The following is an 18,311-nucleotide window of genomic DNA, read 5'->3' on the forward strand; positions in this document are numbered from 1 at the left end:
ATAGCCTTGCAGAAGCACCCCCAGATCATCACTGATCCTCCACAAAATTTCACAGTGGGTGCGAGACACTGGCTTATAGGCCTCTCCAGGTCTCGCACACACTGTGAAATTTGGTGGAGGATCGGTGATGATCTGGGGGTGCTTCAGCAAGGCTGGAATCGAGCAGATTTGTCTTTGTGAAGGACGCATGAATCATGCCACATACAAGGTTGTCCTGGAAGAACTTGCTTCCTTCTGCTCTGACAATGTTCCCCAACTATGAGGATTGGTTTTTCCCGCAGGACAATCAAGGTGTGGATGGAGGACTACCAGATCAAGACCCTGTCAGGGCCAGCCCAATCTCCAGACCTGAACCACATTGAAAACCTCTGGAATGTGATCTACAGGAAGATGGATGGTCACAAGCCATCAAACAAAGCCGAGCTGCTTGAATATTTGCACCAGGAGTGGCATAAAGTCACCCAACATCAATGTGAAAGACTGGTGGAGAGAATGCCAAGACGCATGTAAGATGTCATTGAAAATCTGGGTTATTCCACCAAATATTGATTTCCAAACTCTTCATAAGTTAAAACATTAGTATTGTGTTGTTTAAAAATTTATATGAACTTGTTTTCTTTGCATTACTCGAGGTCTGACAACACTGCATCTTTTTTGTTATTTTGACCAGTTGTCATTTTCTGCAAATAAATGCTCTAAATGAGAATAGTTTTATTTGGAATTTGGGAGAAATGTTGTCAGTAGTTTATAGAATAAAACAAAAATGTAAATTTTACCCAAACACATACCTATAAATAGTAAAACCAGAGAAACTGATAATTTTGCACTGGCCTCTTAATTTTTTCCAGAGCTGTATGTATTGTTACACCATGTAGGAGCAGTATAGACCTAGTCTGTTCATTATATACATCTACATGATGTATTGTTACACCATGTAGGAGCAGTATAGACCTAGTCTGTTCATTATATACATCTACATGATGTATTGTTACACCATGCAGGAGCAGTAGGCTGTTTACAAAGGCAGACCATTTCAGATATTTTGGGGGGACCTAACAGATCAGCTCTGAAAAATATCTAATGTTAAAATATTACATGCCACTGGTCAAAAGACCAACATGAAAAATTAAATAAATATTTCCTTAAACTGCATTACCCGTCCCACTCCAGTGAGCCAGATGGCGATATGCGTTTTACAGGCGATGCTGCCAGAGTGTGACGTGGCATTAAATGTAGTGGACGAGACGCTTCTTCAACAACAGCTAATCAGCCATCTCAGGTATCTTGGCTAGCCAACATAGCCGAAACATTGGAGCGCTTTAGACGTTTTCGGTGTATATTAGTCATTGTGTTTTAAACATACGTCTGTCGTATCTACTAGTTAACCATTTCACCCCCCCCCCCCCCCCGTATTTACGTTGTTAGTCAGCTAGCTGACTGGTTAAGTTAGCACAAGGCTAGTCGCTTATGCTAACAAGCTAGCTAAAATCCCTGACCATGAGCTCACCAAGGTACTCCCCGCCTGTTAAAGAAGAGGATGTCTGCTGGACCGAGAAACAGGGTCTGTGGCTTAATGTTGTCGTGAAAGAAGAAGAGGAAGAGGAGGATGTCACAGTGAAAGGCAACGAGACTGGAGATCTGATTAACACCAGTGAGTACTATTTTAAAAACAGTAGCAAAACCTTGTCAAACAACAACAAAATGGCCGCCATGACGCTTAAAAAAGAAGTGTCATTTAGCAGACGCTCTTATCCAGAACGACTTACAGGAGCAATTATGGTTACGTGACTTGCGCAAGGGCACATCGACAGATGTTTCACCTAGTTGGCTCAGGGATTCGAACCAGCGACGTTTCAGTTACTGGCCCAAAGCTTGTTTTGGTAAACAGCTAAGGGATGGGGGCTGGACTCACCGGTATGTAACCACTCTCAAATTCTATATAAAAAAAAAGCTATGAATACAATGACTCACCATCCATAAGATAAATTATAGTTTTAACCAGGTTTTCCAACTATATAGTGTTTGTTTACAAAAACTCATTAAACAAGATATCAGCCTAATCGAGGACTCCAATCAAGTTGTACAAACATCAAGGATGATCAATGGAAACAGGATGCACCTGAGCTCAATTGAGTCTCAAAGCAAAGGGTCTGAATACTTATGTAAATAAGGTATTTCTGTATGATTTTTTAAAAATTTTAATTTGCATAAAAATCTAAAACCATTTTCACTTTCATTATGGATATTTAACCTTTATTAAAAACAAATTATTATTTACAATGATGGCCTAGGAAGAGTGGGTTAACTGTTCAGGGGCAGAAGTACAGATTTTTACCTTATCATCTAGCAACCTTTCGGTTACTGGCACAACGCTCTAAACACCTGCCGCCCCTGATTGATGGAAAAACACATATATATATATATATATATATATATATAAAAAATAAGCCTGTAACATAACAAAATATGGAAAAAGTCAAGGTCTAAATACTTCCAGAATGCCCTGAATTATAAAGTTAATTTCTCAGAACATTAAGAAAAATGTCCATTTCAACAAAAAACAAATGTTCAAAGAACATACTTAAAATGTTATTTAAAAACATACATTCCGTTCTCAGTGTCAACAAAACATTCTCTACCCTGTATCTTGTTAAGTGTGTTGGCCACACCTGATCTTAATGAGTGCTTGTTTCCTTTGAAATGGGGTCTGTGTGAGTAGACTGAAAATTAACAGCTTTGAATGACTTTTAAAATAATAAAAATATAGAACGTTGCATGCTAGCTCCATCCTGGTGGCGCAGTGGACGAATCTCACTAGACATTTAGTTGCCTGCTATAGGGTGCGTTTTCCATTGAACTATCTCCTGTCGATTTATATTTTTTTAAACACGTAATGACATCACACCTAAAATAAAAAGCATTTTTGGAAAAACACGGTGTCTAATAAGAATGTAGGAACAGTGGGTTAACTGCCTTGTTCAGGGGCAGAATGACAGATCTTTTTTTTTTTTTTTTTAAGTGTTTCCTATACTCATTTAGGCAAATTGTGCGTTAATACATTTGCGACAGCCTGTATGCCCTCCCAGCTATTGGTTTCATGTCACAGCCCAGCCTGTATGCCCTCCCAGCTATCGGTTTCATGTCTCAGCCCAGCCTGTATGCCCTCCCAGCTATTGGTTTCATGTCTCAGCCCAGCCTGTATGCCCTCCCAGCTATCGGTTTCATGTCTCAGCATAGCCTGTATGCCCTCCCAGCTATCGGTTTCATGTCTCAGCATAGCCTGTATGCCCTCCCAGCTATCGGTTTCATGTCTCAGCCCAGCCTGTATGCCCTCCCAGCTATCGGTTTCATGTCTCAGCCCAGCCTGTATGCCCTCCCAGCTATCGGTTTCATGTCTCAGCCCAGCCTGTATGCCCTCCCAGCTATCGGTTTCATGTCTCAGCATAGCCTGTATGCCCTCCCAGCTATCGGTTTCATGTCTCAGCCCAGCCTGTATGCCCTCCCAGCTATCGGTTTCATGTCTCAGCCCAGCCTGTATGCCCTCCCAGCTATCGGTTTCATGTCTCAGCCCAGCCTGTATGCCCTCCCAGCTATCGGTTTCATGTCTCAGCCCAGCCTGTATGCCCTCCCAGCTATCGGTTTCATGTCTCAGCCCAGCCTGTATGCCCTCCCAGCTATCGGTTTCATGTCTCAGCCCAGCCTGTATGCCCTCCCAGCTATCGGTTTCATGTCTCAGCCCAGCCTGTATGCCCTCCCAGCTATCGGTTTCATGTCTCAGCCCAGCCTGTATGCCCTCCCAGCTATCGGTTTCATGTCTCAGCCCAGCCTGTATGCCCTCCCAGCTATCGGTTTCATGTCTCAGCCCAGCCTGTATGCCCTCCCAGCTATCGGTTTCATGTCTCAGCCCAGCCTGTATGCCCTCCCAGCTATCGGTTTCATGTCTAATTGCCCAACATCAGTGCCCGACCTCGCTAATGCTTTTGTGGCAGAATAGAAGCAAGTCCCCGCAGCAATGTGCCAACATCTAGTAGAAAGCCTTCCCAGAAGAGTGGAGGCTGTAATAGCAGCAAAGGGGGACCAACTCCATATTAATGCCCATGATTTTGGTATTTATTACTTGATCATTTATGGATCTGTATTTCTCCCCAAATGCATAATTTCAATAGATATCCTGACATGACATAGCAGCAAAGGGGAAAAAAACTCCATATTAATGGCCATGAGTTTGGAATTAGACATTCGACAAGCTGGTGTCGACATACATTTGGTCATGTAGTGCACCTTCATTTATTTTGTATTGTTTTTTAAAGTAGGGGCGTGGATCAGAAAACCAGTCAGTATCTGTTGTGACCACCATTTGCCTCATGCAGCACGACACATCTCCTTCGCATATGATCAGGCTGTTGATTGTGGCCTGTGAAATGTTGCCCCAGTCCTTTTCAAAGTTTCTGGATATTGGCGGGAACTGGAACACTCTGTTGTACACGTCGAGCCAGAGCATCCCAAACATGCTCAATGGGTGACATGTATGGGAGTATGCAGGCCATGGAAGAACAGACATTTTCAGCTTCCAAGAACTGTGTCCAGATCCTTGCGACATTGTTATGTGCATTATATTCAAACATAAGGTGATGGCGGCGGATGAATGGCATGACGATGTACATTCAAATTGCCGTTGATGAAATGCAATTGTTCGTTGTGTGTATCTGATGCTTGCCCATATCATAACCCCACTGCCACCATGGGGCACTCTGTCCACAACGTTGACATCAGCAAACCGCTCGCTCACACGATGCCATACACACTTTCTGCCATCTGCCTGGTACAGTTGAAACCAGGATTCAAACATTGAGCACACTTCCCCAGAGTGCCAGTGGCCTTCAAAGGTGAGCATTTGCCCACTGAAGTCTGTTACAACACCGAACTACAGTCAGGTCAAGACCATGGTGAGGACGATGCACACACAGATGAGCTTCTCTGCGACTGTTTCCGTAATTGTTCGGTTGTACAAAACCACAGTTTCAACAGCTGTCCGGGTGGCTGGCCTCAGACAATCACGCTGGTGATGAAGCTGGATGTGGAGATCCTGGGCTGGCTTGGTTACACATGGTCTGCGGCTGTGGGGCCGGTTGGACACAATGCCACATTTTCTAAAATGACGCTGGAGGTGGCTTATTGTAGAGAAATGAACATTTAATTCTCTAAAAGCTGTTATGGGCTGTTCTGCAGTCATCATGCCAATTGCATGCTCCCTCAACTTGAAACATCTGTGGCATTGTTGTGATACATCTGCACATTTTAGTGACCTTTTATTGTCCCCAGCACAAGGCTCACCTGTGTAATGGTCATGCTGTTTAATCAGCTTCTTGATATGCCACACCTGTCAGGTGGATGGATTATGTTGCATTTTTTATATTTTTGTTCAAACAGCTTAAAGGCAAATACGGCTACTTTTCTGTTATTCTGGATACATTGTTTGATGTGACAGTGTTAGCTGTAGATGGCTAGCTAGCAAACAAGGGGATAAGAGGGTTGCCAGCCAGCATGGCAACAGGACCTTTTCAAATGAACGACTGGGTTGTGTCCATAGATGGAGAACAAAAAGATTTCACGATTGGGGCGCATCTCTAGTAACCGAACTGCCATGGGTAGCAACCCTAGATTTGTGTCGGGACTATAATAGCTCATGGAAGGATGAAATGGTATGAAATAATACATTCTTTAAAATAACATTTTTAAGGAATATATGTCAGTCATTATTTGAATATGTTGCTAACCCGTCGTTAGGAAGTGATAACGTCTTGGAAGCCAGTGTCTGGAGGATATATTGGCACAGTTGGGTGGCCCGAGGCAGAACACCTAAAATATATCCTCCAAACACCGGCTACTCTGGTATTATCACTTAAATATCATACCCCCAAGACATGCTAACATCTCACCATTACAAGAACAGGAGAGGTTAGCATTATATGTCATAGCCCCAAGACATGCTAACCTCTCACCATTACAATAACAGGAGAGGTTAGTATTATATATATATATATATCATACCCCCAAGACATGCTAAACTCACCATTACAATAACAGGAGAGGTTAGCATTATATATCATAGCCCCAAGACATACTAACCTCTCACCATTACAATAACAGGAGAGGTTAGCATTTGGTATTATCATTTTAACACTACAGTCACTCTGTGATGACGCACTCTGCTGTTCTACATTTACATTTCAGCCATTTAGCAGACACTCTTATCCAGAGAGATGTACGTTACTGAGTCATTTAGCAGATGCTCTTATCCAGAGACGCTTACAGTACTGCGTCATTTAGCAGACGCTCTTATCCAGAGAGACTTACATAGCTAGGTGAGACAACAACCTACCACAATGAAGTAGTTATCAGCGAAGTCAGTGCTCATATTAAGACTGCAAGTGTGTGTGTGTGGGGGGGAGATGTTTAAAATACTCTTTAAAAAGGTTGGTTTTCAGAAGATGGGTAGGGACTCTGCTGTCCTGACATTAGGGGGAAGATTGTTCCACCAATAGGGTGCCAGGACAGAAAAGAGCTTTGACAGGGCTGAGCGGGAGCTGCCCTCCAGTAGGGGTGGGAGGGACAAAACACCAGAGGTGGCGGAACAGAGTTTTCTGGTTGGGTTAAGAACACTATTCTTATTACACTGCTCAAAAAAATAAAGGGAACACTTAAACAACCCATCCTAGATCTGAATAAAAGAAATAATCTTATTAAATACTTTTTTCTTTACATAGTTGAATGTGCTGACAACAAAATCACACAAAAATAATCAATGGAAATCCAATTTATCAACCCATGGAGGTCTGGATTTGGAGTCACACTCAAAATTAAAGTGGAAAACCACACTACAGGCTGATCCAACTTTGATGTAATGTCCTTAAAACAAGTCAAAATGAGGCTCAGTAGTGTGTGTGGCCTCCACTTGCCTGTATGACCTCCCTACAACGCCTGGGCATGCTCCTGATGACGTGGCGGATGGTCTCCTGAGGGATCTCCTCCCAGACCTGGACTAAAGCATCCGCCAACTCCTGGACAGTCTGTGGTGCAACGTGGCGTTGGTGGATGGAGCGAGACATGATGTCCCAGATGTGCTCAATTGGATTCAGGTCTGGGGAACGGGCGGGCCAGTCCATAGCATCAATGCCTTCCTCTTGCAGGAACTGCTGACACACTCCAGCCACATGAGGTCTAGCATTGTCTTGCATTAGGAGGAACCCAGGGCCAACCGCACCAGCATATGGTCTCACAAGGGGTCTGAGGATCTCATCTCGGTACCTAATGGCAGTCAGGCTACCTCTGGCGAGCACATGGAGGGCTGTGCGGCCCCCCAAAGAAATGCCACCCCACACCATGACTGACCCACTGCCAAACCGGTCATGCTGGAGGATGTTGCAGGCAGCAGAACGTTCTCCACGGCGTCTCCAGACTCTGTCACGTCTGTCACGTGCTCAGTGTGAACCTGCTTTCATCTGTGAAGAGCACAGGGCGCCAGTGGGGAATTTGCCAATCTTGGTGTTCTCTGGCAAATGCCAAACGTCCTGCACGGTGTTGGGTTGTAAGAACAACCCCCACCTGTGGACGTCGGGCCCTCATACCACCCTCATGGAGTCTGTTTCTGACCGTTTGAGCAGACGCATGCACATTTGTGGCCTGCTGGAGGTCCTGCGGTGCTCCTGCTCCTCCTTGCACAAAGGCGGAGGTAGCGGTCCTGCTGCTGGGTTGTTGCCCTCCTATGGCCTCCTCCACGTCTCCTGATGTACTGGCCTGTCTCCTGGTAGCGCCTCCATGCTCTGGACACTACGCTGACAGACACAGCAAACCTTCTTGCCACAGCTCGCATTGATGTGCCATCCTGGATGAGCTGCACTACCTGAGCCACTTGTGTGGGTTGTAGACTCCGTCTCATGCTACCACTAGAGTGAAAGCACCGCCAGCATTCAAAAGTGACCAAAACATCAGCCAGGAAGCATAGGAACTGAGAAGTGGTCTGTGGTCACCACCTGCTGAACCACTCCTTTATTGGGGGTGTCTTGCTTATTGCCTATAATTTCCACCTGTTGTCTATTCCATTTGCACAACAGCATCTGAAATTTATTGTCAATCAGTGTTGCTTCCTAAGTGGACAGTTTGATTTCACAGAAGTGTGATTGACTTGGAGTTACATTGTGTTGTTTAAGTGTTCCCTTTATTTTTTTGAGCAGTGTATAATCCCCTATTGGAATTTGGCCTCCAGGTATCCTCTATAAGGTCAGAGGTCACCATAAAGCAGGTCTTAGTGATTGGTACATCAACCCATGGGTGTCCTGAAGTGATTCAAATGTAAAGTCTATTCAACCCCCAAGTCAGCCTTGATTTAACCTGTTCAGTATTTTCACGGCCGGATAAAAAATGTACCCGATTTAATCTGGTTATTACTCCTGCCCAGAAACTAGAATATGCATATAATTGTTTGATTTGGATAGAAAACACCCTAAAGTTTCTAAAACTGTTTGAATGGTGTCTGTGAGTATAACAGAACTCATATGGCAGACCAAAACCTGAGAAGATTCTAAACAGGAAGCGCCCTCTCTGACCATTTCTTGGCCTTCTATAGCCTCTTTATCGAAAACAGAGGATCTCTGCTGTAATGTGATATTTTCTAAGACTCCCATAGGCTCTCAGAAGGCGCCAGAAAGTGGAATGATGACTCTGCAGTCCCTGGCTGAAAAACAGTAGCGCATTTGGATAGTGGTCGATCTGAGATCAATGAAACGGGTGCGCGTGTGCACGTGAAGAGTCCATTTTACATTTGTCTTTGAACGAAAACAACGTCGCCCGGTCGGAATATTATCGCTATTTTACGAGAAAAATCGCATAAAAATTGATTTTAAACAGCGTTTGACATGCTTCGAAGTACGGTAATGGAATATTTTGAATTTTTTTGTCACGATGCGCGCCGGCGCGTCACCCTTCAGATAGTGTCTTGAACGCAAGAACAAACGCAGCTATTTGGATATAACTATGGATTATTTGGAACCAAACCAACATTTGTTGAAGTAGAAGTCCTGGGAGTGCATTCTGATGAAGAACAGCAAAGGTAATCCAATTTTTCTTCTAGTAAATCTGAGTTTGGTGAGTGCCAAACTTGGTGGGTGTCAAAATAGCTAGCCATGATGGCCGGCTATCTACTCAGAATATTGCAAAATGTGCTTTCACCGAAAAGCTATTTTAAAATCTGACACCGCGATTGCATAAAGGAGTTCTGTATCTATAATTCTTAAAATAATTTATGTTTTTTGTGAACGTTTATCGTGAGTAATTTAGTAAATTCACCGGAAGTGTTCGGTGGGTATGCTAGTTCTGAACGTCACATGCTAATGTAAAAAGCTGTTTTTTGATATAAATATGAACTTGATTGAACAAAACATGCATGTATTGTATAACATAATGTCCTAGGAGTGTCATCTGATGAAGATCATCAAAGGTTAGTGCTGCATTAAGCTGTGGTTTTGGTTTTTGTGACATTATATGCTAGCTTGAAAAATGGGTGTCTGATTATTTCTGGCTGGGTACTCTCCTGACATAATCTAATGTTTTACTTTCGTTGTAAAGCCTTTTTGAAATCGGACAATGTGGTTAGATAAAGGAGAGTCTTGTCTTTAAAATGGTGTAAAATAGTCATATGTTTGAAAAATTGAAGTTTTGGGATTTTTGAGGAGTTTGTAATTCGTGCCACGCCCTATAATTGGATATTGGAGCGGTGTTCCGCTAGCGGAACATCTAGATGTAAGAGGTTAATGTTTTGACCCAGGGAAGGATGAAACAAGGAACAGTTAAGGCCAGAGTATTTAGGTCTGCCCTCCCTCCAGGAGGGTGGCACAGTGTTACAACCATGTAGAAGAGTCATTTAGTCTCTGCGGTCTCCCTGTGCACATCTAGGTTTAATACAACTCTTAAATATACAAGTTGTTCAGTAAAACTCTTAAATATACAAGTTGTTCAGCTAATTTCTTGCATCCATCATAGCCTGGAGGAAGGGGAGGAGCAGTTCCCCTTAATGCTCCATAACCAAGCACCAGGGTCTTGAAGATGAATCATTTTATTGAGGGATCTAGTCTAGATTAAACCTTGTAGAAATACAGTTTTGTCATGTAGAGCAGTTATTCCCCCCAGGGGTATGCCAAATAAAAATGTGATTCACATTGTATGTATGTATGTATGTATGTATGTATGTATGGTATGTATGTATGTATGTATGTATGTATGTATGGTCTTCACATTTTTCCAACGGGGCTATAGATTTCGGTGAGTTTTTTTTATCACCTTAGTAGTCTCGTTTCATTACCAAAAATAAAATTAAACCATCTAGTGTTCAGCGAAATAACAACACAATGTCAAATACAGGTAGCCCAGTCAAATAATTAACATCCAATCATATTAACCATTACTCTCTTGCGGGAATTCAACTAACAGTCCGTAGGTAGCCAAACGTAGCTGCTGCTCATTCCGTTTTTAAAAAAATTGAGAAATGGTTAAAAAAAGTAAGGCCCTCGTGCAGAGACACATACCAGCTCTACTGGTAGTACTGCTACTACCAGCAGTACAACACCTGCACCTGTCGACGACACAAGTTGTTCTGCTTCCACGAGCACATCCAATGCTATCATCAGTAATTCTACATGTGTTGTTAGCCCAGCTAGCATGGACACTGACAGTTGTGAATCTGATGCAGCCGAAGAGCTACTGCCCCCTTACCCGGGAAAGCACGGAACAACAGAAAGGGATGTTGGACCATTGAAGAGGCGCAAATATAATAACTACATTGATTTGGGGTTCACTTATATTGGGATTAGTGCCTTTCCTCAGTCACAGTGTTATGTGCAAAAGTACCATCTCACAACTCGATGAAACCTTCTCTCTTGCACAGACATTTAGAAACAAAACATGCCAGTTTGAAAAACAAGGCTATGCGTTATGCAATGATATGGGCAGCGACCATGTAACGCTTTTACAACATACCCAGTGTCATGACGTTGGCCTGTGGGTAAGGTTTATGACCCCCCATAAATACCTTTCTCCCTTCCCCTCTCTCTCTGACCCTACTAAAGGACTTTTGAATAGCGTTTGTTAAATATAGAGAGTCTGGGAACATCAAACAAGTGGGGGGAAAGGAACCATATTTCGGTAATAGAACCAGTTGGAAATATGCGTTGGAACTTAATGAGTATGGATGTCAGCTCGGTTGTCATCTGAGACATTATGACTGATGACAGGACGACATAAACTGTACCTGGGAAAGTATACACCCTCTAGTTATCAGAGTAACATGGAATTGTTATGCAATTTAAATGTTTGATATTGAAACTGTTTGTTAGAAGATTAAATGTAATTTTAGCTTCCAAATGAGAGAATTGGGTTTTCATAAGGAAAGTGCCCTGCTTAATCATTGACCCATCCCTGTGAAGAGACATGGGTTATAAACGATGAAACACACCCTTCTCCCTCTCCACTATATAAGCCTTTGACGAAAAGGTAACCAGCCTGTTCCGGGTCCGTGAGGTCTGCAGCCTCTGCTTTAAAAGGACTAACATTTTAAGTACAGAACTAAGCCAACCTCAGCGTGAGCTTTGGTTGCGAATGGTATGAACCTTGAACTCTTATTCACTACAGAAGTAATACTTCCTAGCCGTTGAGTTAGCAGCGGCCACTGTAAACGTGGGCTAGGAAAGGACGGACGACGTATCCAGTCTAACACACAACAAAGATACTACAACGTATCCAATTTACCACCAGTGACATTCTTCCGAGGACAGGAAGATCTCTGTTGGCCAACATGGACCAGCATCTACGACCAACCTACCGAAGCGCAGCTCAGAGTAAATATTTATTGCATTTTCCTTTTCCAAATGGGCGGTCATTTAGAATGCATAAGATTCTGTATTTACGATAGCACAGCTTCTCCCTTTGTTCCTCAGTCTTCCCGCTCTTTCATTCAAGCCCAACCCCCTCTCTTTGTGTAACAAAGCCTCATACAGGTTCCGTCCACCAGGGACGTTTTCTGTATGACATAATTTGTATTCTGTGTATATGTAATTCTGTGTGATTAGTTTAGGTATTTGGTAAATAAATAATTAAACCCAATTTTGTATTGCTGATTCAACTTGTTAGCCAGGGTTCGTGAAGATAACCATATGAGACTGAAAATAAGGTGACGATTAATGTGGACTGCTATTGATGTAAAAGATTACTAGGTCTTTAAGAGTTTATTCGGAAGATAACAGCTCTATAAACGTTCTTCCATGGTGCCCCGACTTTCTAGTTAATTACATTTACATGATTAGCTCAATCAGGTAATATTACTTACAGAGAAAGGATTTTTTAGAATAGCATGTCATATCACTTAATCCGGCATAGCTGAAGACACGACACCAGTGTGCTGGTTATCAATGGGCAAAATATTGACTTTTTTTTTTTTCTTTACATTGGGGGACGAGCTTAAAGTTCTTTACTGACCATCATTTTCACTTGTCTGACTGCTTGCACGATGACGAGTTTCTCACACGACTGGCCTATCTGAGTGATGTTTTTTCTCACTGGAATGATCTGAATCTAGGATTACAGGGACTCTCCGCAACTATATTCAATTGTGCGGGACAAAATTGAGGCAATGATTAAGAAGTTGGAGCTCTTCTCTGTCTGCGTTATCAAGGACAACATACTGGTCTTTCCATTATTGTATGAATTCTTTTTTTATGTGCAAATTAACTCAAGCTTACAGACAATGTCGAATGTGCTATAGCGAAGCACCTGAGGTGAGTTGGGTGCGCAATTACGCAGGTACTTTCCTGAAACGGATAACACAAACAACTGGATTCGTTATCCCTTTCATGCCCTGCCTCCAGTCCACTGAACGAGAGAGCCTCATTGAAATTGCAACAAGCGGTTCTGTGAAAATTGAATTGAATCAGAAGCCACTGCCATATTTCTGGATTGGGCTGTGCTCAGAGTATCCTGCCTTGGCAAATCGAGCTGTTAAGACACTGATGCCCTTTGGAAACACGTACCTATGTGAGAGTGGATTCTCAGCCCTCACTAGCATGACAACTAAATACTGGCACAGACTTTGTGTGGAAAATGATTTTAAGACTGTGACTCTCTCCAATACAACCAACCATTGCAGAGTTATGCGCATCCTTTCAAGCACACCCTTCTCATTAATCTGTGGTGACTTACTCACAATTTTCGATTAACAAATAAAGTTTTATATGTGAGATGGTTAAATAAAGAGCAAAATTATTGATTATTATTATTTGTGCCCTGGTACTATAACAGCTCTTTGTCGCAACCCGGCTCGTAGGAAGCGACAAACTCATTCTTATGTTAAATAAATGTATTGCATAGTGTGTGTGGCAGGCTTACAATGATTTGAGAGTTTGAAAAACATTTGAGAGTGCACTGACCCTGGTGCTAGAGGGGGTACGCAGCTGGAGGTTGAATGTTTGAAGGGATACGGGACTATAAAACGTTTGGGAACCACTGATGTAGAGGTTTCTTTCAGGTCTCTCTGTTTAACCAAATATTCTGTTTGTCTTCAGCAGGTGAAAGACCAGACTCTCACAGCGGGAAAAGTCATTCAGGGGAACCTGACCCACAGAAGACCAAACCAGCAAGACCACACCACTGCTCCCAGTGTGGAAAGGGTTTTAGACTCTCAGGGCATCTAAAAGTGCATGAAAGAACACACACTGGAGAAAAGCCATATCTATGCTCCCAGTGTGGAAAGGCTTTTGGACACTCAGGCAATCTAAAACTGCATGAACGAACACACACTGGAAAGAAGCCATATCAATGCTCCCAGTGTGGAAATACATTTTTCTCATCTGGGGACCTGAAAAAACATGAGAGAACACACTTAGTAGAGAGGACTTTCCAATGCGCCCAATGTGGAAAGAGATTTATTCAGTTAGCGCATCTGAAAGATCATGAGAGAATACACCCAGGAGAACAACCATTCCAATGCTCCTTGTGTGGCAAAAGTTTTACCCATTCATGGAACCTGAAAATGCATGAGATGACACACACAGGAGGGAAGACTTTCCGCTGCTCCCAGTGTGGAAAAAGTTTTACCCAGTTAGGGGCCTTGAAAACACATGAAATGACACACACATATGAGAAGGAGAGAAGCCTTTCTACTGCTCCCAGTGCGGAGAGTTTTACTTGGTTAGGGAATCTGAAAACGCATGAGAGAACACACACAGGGGAGAAGCCCTACCACTGCTCAGACTGGAAATAGATTTACCCAGCTAGGCTACCTGAAATCACATGAGTGGACACACTCTGTGGAAAAGTTTTACCTAGTTAGGGAACTTAAATGCATGAGATGACACACACAGGAGAGATGCCTTTCCACTGCTCTCAGTGTGGAAAGAGTTTTAGAAATGCAGGGAACCTGAAAGTGCATGAAAGAAGACACTATGGAGAGAAGCCTTTCCAATCTTCTCATTGTGGAAATACATTTTCCCTGTCAGAGGACCTGAAATCACATGAGAGAATACAGGCGCTGTGTTCTGACTTATATTTTTGACTTAAGAAATTGTGATTTGGTTTATGCCACATCAAATCAATGTATATGAAAGCTTACTCAAAAACAGGGTTACTTTTGTTTTTCTTTAAGACATGATCATATCTCAAATCAAAATATATATTTTTAAATCTGTATTTTGATTATGAAGTATAGATTTGAATATTGGTATTTAAAAATAAATTATTATATAGATTAATAGAATGTGCATTTCTAGATTCTATCCTTGAAACCTCTTGGATTTGGATATTACTAAAGAAATTTGATTGGATGCATGATTTGGATATTGCAAAGTGTAAATGATTAGATCAGGATCAAAATTGGTGGAGAAACAAAAATAGCATAAATAGCTAAGTATACCAGTTTTATTTGAGTACCAGGATGTTGACAGAGGTTTTTCGGGGGAGGACTGTGTCTGGGTCTTGGATGGTTGGTGGCCTGGCGTTTGGGAGCGTGGGCCGGTGGCCCGAGTGGTCGCTGGTTTGGGTCCCCGATTCGACTGTGTGTGAGATCTGTCGATTTTCCCCTTGGCGTGGCGCTTGACCCTAGTTACTATTGTGGGTCGCTTTGGATGGGAATGGCTGCTAGATGACTGAATGCAATGTAAATATTGAGCAGCTTCACTGCAGGTAGATTGTATGATTTTTCAAATTCAATAAAATAAAATGTAACGTGCATTAATTACATTTTTCCATTTCACATGTTTGTCATTCAGCAGACGCTTCTTATCAAATCACATTTTATTGGTCACATACACATATTCAGCAGATGTTATTGCAGGTGTAGCAAAATGCGTGTGTTCCTAGCTCCAACAGTGCAGTAGTATCTAACAATTCACATCAATACACATATCTAAAAGAATGGAATATATAAATATTAGGACGAGCAATGTCAGTGGCATTGACTAAATACAGTAGAATACAGTATATACATATGAGATGAGTAAAGCAGTATGTAAACATTAAAGTGGCCAGTGATTCCATCTCTATGTACATAGGGCAGCAGCCTCTAAGGTGAGGGTTGAGTAGCTGACTAGTGATGGCTATTTAACAGTCTGATGGCCTTGAGCTAGAAGCTGGTTTTCAGTCTCTCGGTCCCAGCTTTAATGCATCTGTACTGACATCGACATTCTGGATGATAGCGGGGTGAACAGGCCGTGGTCCGGGTGGTTGATGGCCTTGATGATCTTTTTGGCCTTCCTGTGACATCAAGTGCTGTAGGTGTCCTGGAGGGCAGGCAGTGTGCCCCCTGTGATGCGTTGGGTAAACCATAACACCCTCTAGAGAGCTCTGCGATTGAAGGGCGGTGCAGTTGCTGTACCAGGCGGTGCTACAGCCCGACAGGATGCTCTCAATTGTACATCTGTAAAAGTTTGAGAGTCTTAGGGTCAAGCCGAATTTCTTCAGCCTCCTGAGGTTGAAGAGGCGCTGCTATGCCTTCACCACACTGTGTTTTGTTGACGTTGAGGAAGAGGTTATTTTCCTGGCACTACTCTGCCAGGGCCCTCACTTCCTCCCTGAAGGCTGTCTTGTCATTGTTGGTAATCAGGCCTACTACTGTTGTGTCGTCTGCAAACTTGATGATTTGAGTTAGAGGCGTGCATGGCCACGCAGTCATGGGTGAACAGGGAGTACAGGAGGTGGCTGAGCACACACCCTTGTGGGGCCCCTGTGTTGAGGGTCAGCGGTGGAGGTGTTGTTTCCTACCTTCACCACCTGGGGGGCGGCCTGTCAGGAAGTCCAGGACCAGTTGCACAGGGCGAGGTTCAGACCCAGGGCCTCGAGTTTAGTGATGAGCTTGGAGGGTACTATGGTGTTGAATGCTGAGCTATAGTCAATGAACAGCATTCTGACATAGGTATTCCTCTTGTGCAGATGGGATAAGGCAGTGTGATGGCGATTGCATCGTCTGTGGATCTAGTGGGGCGGTATCCAGATCCACTTACAGTACTGAGTGCATACATTTTTGTACTGGTCCCCCGTGGGAAACCCATAACCCGGGCGTTGCAAGCACCACGATCTACCAACTGAGCCCCATGGGACCTTGGATTCTAACTTTGAAACCTCTTGAATTGTCATTGAGTTAATTCCTGTACTAGTCTTCAAGTTAAAGGAGTATAAAAATGTGATGATGTTGTTCTGATGACATTGATAAGATGTTGACATGAAAAACATTCACCACCACATGAATGTTTACATTAGTATTATTACACCTTGTTGATTAATGCAACATTTTTATCTAAAAAAAATACAGTGAATACATAAAATATTCACCTGGAATTTGAAAAAGTATTCCAGGTGAAAAAGCATTCCAGGTGAAGCTGGTTGAGAGAATGCAAAGAGTTTGCAAAGCTGTCATCAAGACAAAGGGTGGCTACTTGGAAAAATCTCAAATATATTTTGATTTGTTTAACACTTTTGGTTACTAGATGATTCCATATGTGTTATTTCATAGTTTTGATGTCTTCACAATTATTCTACAATGTAGAAAATAGTACAAAATAAAGAAAAACCCTTGAATGATGTGTGTCCAAACTTTTGACTATTACTGTACATATTACTTCAATCACCTCAACTACCTGGTACCTCAGCACATTGACCCGGTACCAGTACTCCTTGTATATAGCCTCGTTACTACCTGGTACCTCAGCACATTGACCCGGTACTGGTACTCCTTGTATATAGCCTCGTTACTACCTGGTACCTCAGCACATTGACCCGGTACTGGTACTCCTTGTATATAGCCTCGTTACTACCTGGTACCTCAGCACATTGACCCGGTACTCCTTGTATATAGCCTCGTTACTACCTGGTACCTCAGCACGTTGACCCGGTACTGGTACTCCTTGTATATAGCCTCGTTACTACCTGGTACCTCAGCACGTTGACCCGGTACTCCTTGTATATAGCCTCGTTACTACCTGGTACCTCAGCACGTTGACCCGGTACTGGTACTCCTTGTATATAGCCTCGTTACTACCTGGTACCTCAGCACGTTGACCCGGTACTCCTTGTATATAGCCTCGTTACTACCTGGTACCTCAGCACGTTGACCCGGTACTGGTACTCCTTGTATATAGCCTCGTTACTACCTGGTACCTCAGCACGTTGACCCGGTACTCCTTGTATATAGCCTCGTTACTACCTGGTACCTCAGCACGTTGACCCGGTACTGGTACTCCTTGTATATAGCCTCGTTACTACCTGGTACCTCAGCACGTTGACCCGGTACTCCTTGTATATAGCCTCGTTACTACCTGGTACCTCAGCACGTTGACCCGGTACTGGTACTCCTTGTATATAGCCTCGTTACTACCTGGTACCTCAGCACGTTGACCCGGTACTCCTTGTATATAGCCTCGTTACTACCTGGTACCTCAGCACGTTGACCCGGTACTGGTACTCCTTGTATATAGCCTCGTTACTACCTGGTACCTCAGCACGTTGACCCGGTACTCCTTGTATATAGCCTCGTTACTACCTGGTACCTCAGCACGTTGACCCGGTACTGGTACTCCTTGTATATAGCCTCGTTACTACCTGGTACCTCAGCACGTTGACCCGGTACCGGTACTCCTTGTATATAGCCTCGTTACTACCTGGTACCTCAGCACGTTGACCCGGTACTGGTACTCCTTGTATATAGCCTCGTTACTACCTGGTACCTCAGCACGTTGACCCGGTACTGGTACTCCTTGTATATAGCCTCGTTACTACCT

At 43.2% G+C, this 18,311-nt stretch overlaps 1 long non-coding RNA gene across 1 annotated transcript; it reads left to right on the forward strand.

Moving 5' to 3' along the window:
- The first annotated feature begins 1,015 nt into the window (after positions 1–1,015).
- On the forward strand, positions 1,016–17,115 carry LOC106564052 (uncharacterized). Its single transcript, XR_014379580.1, has 2 exons — positions 1,016–1,651; positions 13,608–17,115. It is a non-coding gene; the product is annotated as an uncharacterized LOC106564052 (long non-coding RNA).
- Positions 17,116–18,311: the final 1,196 nt, after the last annotated feature.

This window comes from Salmo salar, chromosome 12, assembly GCF_965601325.2.
Source record: "Salmo salar chromosome 12, fSalSal1, whole genome shotgun sequence".
Taxonomy (NCBI): Eukaryota; Metazoa; Chordata; class Actinopteri; order Salmoniformes; family Salmonidae; genus Salmo; species Salmo salar.